This window comes from Quercus robur, chromosome 3 (genome assembly GCF_932294415.1).
Source record: "Quercus robur chromosome 3, dhQueRobu3.1, whole genome shotgun sequence".
In the NCBI taxonomy this organism is placed as follows: Eukaryota; Viridiplantae; Streptophyta; class Magnoliopsida; order Fagales; family Fagaceae; genus Quercus; species Quercus robur.
Window position 1 is genome coordinate 18,422,137 of NC_065536.1, and position 8,167 is coordinate 18,430,303.

The following is an 8,167-nucleotide window of genomic DNA, read 5'->3' on the forward strand; positions in this document are numbered from 1 at the left end:
GCTGGCCCTGAGAGTGAAAGTACAACCCACTTGTAAAATTTGGATAAAATAATTCAATATGTGAATCAATTCACTTGTAGCTTAAATACAATAATGTCAGTGTCAAATCTTACATAGTACCTAGCTAATATAGTATGTATAAATGAGAACATTATAATATGAATATGAACAAAAAAAAAAAGTTTATGAGTATAGCCATAATACAGTACTCTTTTGGCATTTCTTTATGTATGTAAAGTCATTACCATAACACAAGCAAAGTCTAATCATTCTCCACCTGAAAAAAGGGGATGAGATCCAAGAAAAACAATTTATTATTTTTGTTTGGATTCTATATATATATGAGGTCAAAATGCACAGCATTTATCTTGTGAAGGCTATGATAGATAAAAAAACATATCCCCTAAAAAATAAAAAGTAAAAAACAAAAAAAAGCTATGAAAGATGCAGTTTTGGTAGGAATGCAAACTTGTAGTAAAAGGAATTATCCAAACTCCAAAGGCATGGAGCATGTGCAAGAATAGGACCACCCGTGTCACCAAGGTGCATGACAAAGTCGCGTGACATCAACTTCCTCTGAACACGCGTGTGTTTGTGTGTTTTTCATTGGGGTGATTGGGTGTACAATAGTTTAATGTACATTCTTCTGTCGGTTCTGTCACCGACATTTCCGTTTATCACTCCCGTGAACTTTTAGATGCTTTTTACTTAGCACTAGCAGAAGCATTCTTGTTTTATTTTACGAGTAATTAACTAATTATGTATTTTAATTAGAATGCTAATGTTATTAACTTATTATTATTATAAATTTTATCATTTAAATTCTCTAATTCCTTTACATTTTTAGTTAGATTTGTGGATACATGTTATTTTTTTGATTTTGTGCACGTAAGAGATTTCAAGGTGCCAAAACCTTTTGAGATGTGGACACCTAACAAGTTTTGTGCACAAGTGCATTGAATTGAAGTCAATTCCAATTTTGAGACCATTGGTTTTTTTAAATGCGACTATAGATAGAAGGGAATATGAATATAATTGGAATAAAGTTTCCTCTAACCCGATTTGGAGATATTACAAGGTGACTACTAAAAACATTAACATGTATTCTTTAAACTAGTCGTTAACTCATACTATGCACTGGATAATTAACGATTATTATAAAAATATATCTTCCTTATGTTCATTGCTACAATTAGTATAAAATGAATGAAATTAATATTTATAATACAAAACAAAAATTTATATTTTTTGAAAAATAACCATATTTTGTCTTGTTTATAGGATGAAACAAAAAAACACTGCTTTCTAGCATGTTTAAACTTTTATGAAAGCTAGAACAACAAAATATAACAACTTAACAACAAAAGAAAATTTTCTTAATTCTACCAAGGCTTTTAGGGGGGGGGGGGGGGGGGGGAAGTAAATAGAGTGATACAAAAATAATATATTCTATGACACAAAGTATTCATTCAACAAAACTAAGATGTCAAGCAGGAGAATAAGTGCCATCCATTACCTCTAGCTTTCTTTTAGCATTTACTCCTCTAGAATCAAACATGGTGTCTAAAAGTTTGGTTCTTAAGCACAAACACACGGGCAATAGTAATTATGAAGAGAAAAGATACACAAACATAGAATATTAAAGAAAAAAAATATGAAAACAAAAGTAATTATGAAGAGAAATTCATGTAAAAGATACCTTGAGGCTTGTAGACAAAGATTTTGTTGAAATAAAAGAGTAGAAACGGCAGATAATGGGTAAATCACAAAGAGGGTTTTGGTGTGGTGCTCTGTATATATAGGAGTAAGTCAGTTTGGTTTAAAACTCTCTATATTGCTGAGTAGTAGTTGATTTAAAACTATTTAATTTGCTGAGTAGTAGTCGGTTTAAAATTCTCATTTTGACATAATAAATAAATTAAGAAAAAAATTATGTGTAAAATTGTGGGACTACCAAAGCTTATGCGGCAAAATATTAGAATGTCAACTAATAGTCAAAAGACTTCGGTTTGGTTTAAAACTCTTCATATTGCTAAAAAATAGTTGATTTAAAACTTTTTAGTTTGTTAAGTAGTAGTCGGTTTAAAAATCTCGTTTTGATATAATAAAAAAATGAAGTGTAAAATTGTAGAACTACCAAAGCTTAGGTAACAAAACATTTTAAGGTCAACTAATAGTCAAATGCCTTCGGCTATTATATATTGTATATATAAATATGTTACATGACTTATTAAATAGGACATGTTGATAAAATACACATATATGGCTTTATCAATCACCACATAGATCGGAGGAATTTTCATTCAAACATTTGAAGTTAATAAAAAACAAGTACATGGTTTATCAATCATCACATAGTAGTTTGGTGGAATTTTCGTTCAAACATTTGAAATTAAATGCTTTCCATGTAATTTGTCTTGACAAATGTTTTCCATAAAACAGATGTCATTCAAAAGAGCCAAAATCCAAATTATTTCACATGTGGCTATTGCGATTTGCGACAGCTTGATATTCAGCTTCTAATGCTGATCTTGAGATTGTGGACTACATGTTGGACTTCAAAGAAACTAGTGATTAAAAGCTACTAGAAATCGGTACTCATTTTCAACTGGCGGACCTACTAACTAAGGTTGTTACTTTTCGTCAATTTTCAGCTTTATTGTCTAAAATGAGTGTCATCAATATTAACGTTCATATTAAGAGGAGTATTAGAAGAAAGAGGAAGAAATTACAGGTCGTATATAAACAGATTGTAGCTAAACTGTCTGTAGCTTTAGTTTGTGTTTTTTATCCATTTCACAACTTACAAGCATGTCATCCATTAATACACGCGTACTAGTTTTTTCTTGTAACAAGTTTTTTTATTATTAGTTTGTGTGTGCTCATTATCCATGTCACAAAACCATGCAATCCATTAATCACATTATTGTAGCAAGTATTTTAAGGGAATTTAGGATTACTGTACAAATCAACAAATTTAAAAAGAGAAGGAATTTGATTAATTCTTTTTAAAATTATTTTTTACTTTCTGCCTCTAATACAAATCTTGATATGGTAAATAACATAATAATTTTTAGTATGTATTTCAATTGAACTAACTAGATTATTGTATTTAATTTATATAATTAATTAACTTTTGATAAAATTACAAAAATATTGAGATAATGCTTGTCAAATCTTTGACATCTATTTTTTTTTTTTTTTGGGAAAGAAGAAATCTTTTATTATTAATTAAGAGAGGCTAAATCAACATGAACAAAAGGGAATATTGAGGGTGAAACATTCTCCATCCATACAACACAATCTAGAAGATTAACAACTAACTTAGCCAAACAATGTGCTAAATTTTTTTTTTTTTTTTTTTGAGAAAGAAATAAGATAATTTTATTCAGAAGTAGGCATATCTGCCTGATAAGCAGCAAGTGTGTGAGATGGGACATCTTTCATCCACATTGAGAAACCAATGATATGACATGTATGCCTAGCTTGGTTACCCATCTGAGTAGGATAATTCAAAAAAATTATCTCTTACATCTACTTGATGGAAGAAGTTACAAATGTCACACAATAGAAAAGGTTGATTATTGTAGATTTGTAGCACATGCATTTTGAAATAATTAATAACATTTATGTCACTAATTTGTTAGTAGTTTCCTCTAGTATTTCAATAATTTTTCTTACATAAACTTGTAATATTTCATGTTCTATTTTATGTACAAAATAGAAAGACAATAAGACTAGTGTAATAATTTGATCATACTATATGTGTTTGCAAATTTAAAAATTGCATGATATAATGACTGATATACATGCCTACTCAAGAATGCAAATATTGTTTTGTTAAAATAAAATTGCAAATATCCTTCAATTGTTTTTTTACATTCATGGTTGTTTGTTATTGATTTTCCCCCCTTTTGTTGGACTTTGTTTTAATTGTTGCAAAAGCAACTAAATTTAAGCAAGAATATCATATTTTAAATCAAATGTTTCTCATATAAATTTTAAAAAAAACGACATCAAAATTTCATTATACATCTTCTCTTCTCAAAAAAAATTTCATTATACATTCATAATTAATGCACTACTTAAAAAATTAATATAACAAAATAAATGTATTTATCCTATTAGTTTAATTACTATATATATATATATATATATCATTGGAAGAAGTTAGAAAATCTAAATGGTTAAGATTAAGTTTAGTGAATTTACAAATATTTAATTTTTTGATTTCTTTTATGTCAATTTTTGTCAACTTAGCTAAACATGAGGGAAAATGTCATATTCTAAATTTATTACTATTATTATTATTATTATTCCAAATAAAAATATTTTTATATAAAAATTATAAAATAATCATATATATTCCTTTAATATTAATAATTAATGCACAACTATAGATAATTAATATATGTATATTGTAGGGACTGGATTTGAGTCCTAAGCCCAAAAGTTAAAAGGATCTGGCCCAAAGAGCTCAATACAATGAATTTGTAGAGAGTGGGTTGGAAAACTAGGTTCTAATGAGTTGGGTAGCAATTATAGTGAATCCAAATGACAATAAAATGAAAATAGACTGGTTGTATCTAATGAAAATCGTCCTCGACACAATCCGAAGAGATTAGTTCTTGTATATAATTCTTAAAGTTGATTACAAGTACAGTTTTTATTGCTACAGTAATTATCTCTTAATTCTCAGACCCCCTTCTCTTAGGGCATCTCCTCTATTTTATATCATCTTCCTCCTTTCATCTCTGCCCTCCACGTGTGGATTAGATTGTCAGTGTTGATCCTTGTCATATCAACACCTTCCCGAAGTCTTTGGGGAGTAGCTGTAAGGCTAAAAACTACTGTTTAGGTATCACTTCCTCATTAATGCAGCCAAAGAGTTAGCTGTAGAGCATTTAATACAGTGATAGCAGCTTTCCCTTAGATATTTCATAGTCTCCCTCTGTCCTGTTTCTTCTTGATACTTATCATCATTAGTGGAGTTGTCCAGAATGTTGCTCTTAATGTCAAACCGCACCTTCTAACCTCAGATTTGTTCAGTCGAGGAAGCATTCCTCCTCGAATCACTTTTTCGAACTCTCATGATCATACCTCACATCTTCATTCATTAACATGGACTCCTTTGACCGTGTTTCCCCGTTGTTAATACCCATTTTCGCGACACATTTTTACAAGCCCAATTCATTTATTATGTTTTATTTTATTCTTTTAAGCATGGCCCAAGCCTATGCGACTTTTTGGAAAAATTGAGGAAGTATGGTTTGGAGGGTATGGGTCGGTTCCTTTCGGACCTTTTGCATGAGCCCAGCCCATGCGTGCTACCAAGTGGGTAAGGGACACTTGTAGCACCTCAGGCTCATGGAAGAGGACTTATATCCAAAATTTCCACCCCAAAACAGCTTTTATACTCTGTGTGACTGTGGCCCAAAGTTTCTATTCGAACCTTTTTTTTCCTTTAAAAATGGTTGGCTCTCATTGGCCAACTTCAGCTACTAGCTCTCATCTAGTTGAGCCTCCCAATAGTCTGAAACAACTGAAAATGAGGAGCCAATGAGCCCAACCCATGCGTGCTACCAAATGGGTAAGGGACACTCGTAGCACCTCAGGCTCATGGAAGAGGACTTGTATCCAAAATTTCCACCCCAAAACAGCTTTTATGCTCTGTGTGACTGTGGCCCAAAGTTTCTATTCGAACATTTTTTTTCCTTTAAAAATGGTTGGCTCTCATTGGCCAACTTCAGCTACTAGCTCTCATCTAGTTGAGCCTCCTAATAGTCTGAAACAACTGAAAATGAGGAACCAATGAGGGTTTAGTCAAGCATTTCCCTTAATGATGATAAAAGTAATTCTTCCTTTTATCCAAACAAAAGCAAACCTGAAAATTACTACTTGCTTAACACTTTGGGGTCCAAAGTCTTTTCTATTGACCAAAAACCAGTCACTTAGAGCACCCCAAACTCAATATAAATTCCACAATCAAAAGGAGGAGGTTTTACTCTGAGAGCAACACCCCAAGCTCAATACAAGAGTCTTTCTTCAACTAAAAAAAAACAACAGGCCACGTTCTACCTAAAGACCTGAAACTTTAGAGCAAAAACCCATTCAGCCAGTCAATAATCTCACAATTCCGAAGCTTGGGGGTGGAAATATGGGTATAGGGGAACATTCCCTCTCTTCCTCACAACCTCCTCAATTTCCTCTTCTGTGTGATTGTGAGTCGAAGTTTCAGACCTGTTAAACCACGTTTTCCCTATAGAGCTGAAACTTGAGAGCAAAAACCCACTTAGCCAAGAGACATTTTCACAATTCTGAACCTTAGGGGTGGAAATATGGGTACAGGGGAACCTTCCCTCTCTTCCTCATGACCTTCCTCAATTTCTTCTTCTGTGTGACTGTGGGTCGAAGTTTCAGACCTGTTATGTTTTTATGCTTTTTCTGCACTTTCATTATTAGCATTTTGATTTTCTCTTGTCAAAGCATCATTAGTCTTTTGTTCATTATATATTTGGAATTTTGGGTTTGATTCTCCACAAATAAACACTTCTAAAGAACCCAAGGGGAGATTTGGGCCATTCTCGCATTTTCGGCCCTTATCGCAAAAACGTCCCCGACACTCATCCTCGGACTATTTAATGTCCTCAATTTAAGCCCCCAGCCCAATATATACACAAATACGTACTACTGCGCCTACCACCCCTACATAGATAATTCATTGGCTAAAGCAATAAACAAATATTTTGATATAAATGCTAGCTTTGTTGAGGTGAAATTTTAAATATAAAAAAAATCTCAAATAAGTCACTTAATAACATTTTCTTTTTTTCTTTTTAAAATGGAAGACAATGGAAACTTAATTTTACAAAAATTAATAAATAAAAAGGTGAAATTGGTGTTTTTATCAAATTGAGATATATAAAAATAAATAAATAAATAAAAACCTCCAAAAAGAAAAGGTTTAATTTCATTATTAGCTATATAAGTATATTCTCATAAAATTGAAAAACAACCCACCAAAAGAGATAGTAGTTTTTTTTTTTTTTTTTTTTTTTTTTGGGGGTAAACAAAGAGATATGAGTTATGACTGATGCTATATAGTTTTGGGAGTCCAAAGTCCAAAGTCCTGGTTTGCTGCCGTCTAAGTTGTAGCATCCAATGAACTCGTACATAGATTTCCATTTTCTACTATAATTAAAAATGAACAAATATCATAATATGCTTTCATTATTAGACAAATGAGTATATTCTAGTTAGCTCAATTAATAAAAATTTTATTGTTAAACAAAAGATCCAAGCGTTGAATCCCACCTAAACCAAAGAGCAATTGATATCTTAACTTGACGATTATCATAGAGCGAGTGTAATAGGTTAAAATTTTATCATATTTATAATTTTTTTTTAAGTGTTAGACAAATGAAACTATTATTATTTAAATAAATAAATAAACCCAACACCAACAGGAACAGGTACTGCAACTTGACCAAACATACAGTAAGATGCTCATCATGGGCACCCTTTCCATTTATGAGGTCTTTATTTATGCACCCTATATTTCAACATTTAAATCAAAAGACATAATTACAACATCATGAAGGAGCCCTCTCAACGATTATTCAACAGGCATATAATATGTCAGAAAGATTCTCAATGTTTGGTTATAGACTTGAAGGCATATGAATCAATTATAGTAAGGGAAGCAATAGCCAAAGGGTCAACAAGAAAAAAAAACAACTTTTGTAGTAGGCCATCTTTTTATGGAGGTGTAATAAGTTTGTTCATCATAATTACCACCACAACCAGTCAAAACACAAGGCACAATGTGCCAAATTCAGCAAATTAATTAGCATAAAATATTCTACTTCATTATAACTATCACATTTTTTTTTTTTATAGGGTTTCAACTATGACGTCTGCTTCCAATGATTACATTATTTGTCATCAAATTAAGACACTAATTAATTTTTGATATAGGTGATGACTGAACTTCAAATTTTTTATTTAACCATAAGATACATTACTAGTTGAACTACTGTACTAAAATCTATCATTATAACTACTATTACTTAGATATTGATTGGAATTTTTCCCAAGATGAAATAATAAAAGCAAATGCAGACTTGCAGTAGACATGTTTTTCTGGCATTGGCATCCGCATTGGCAT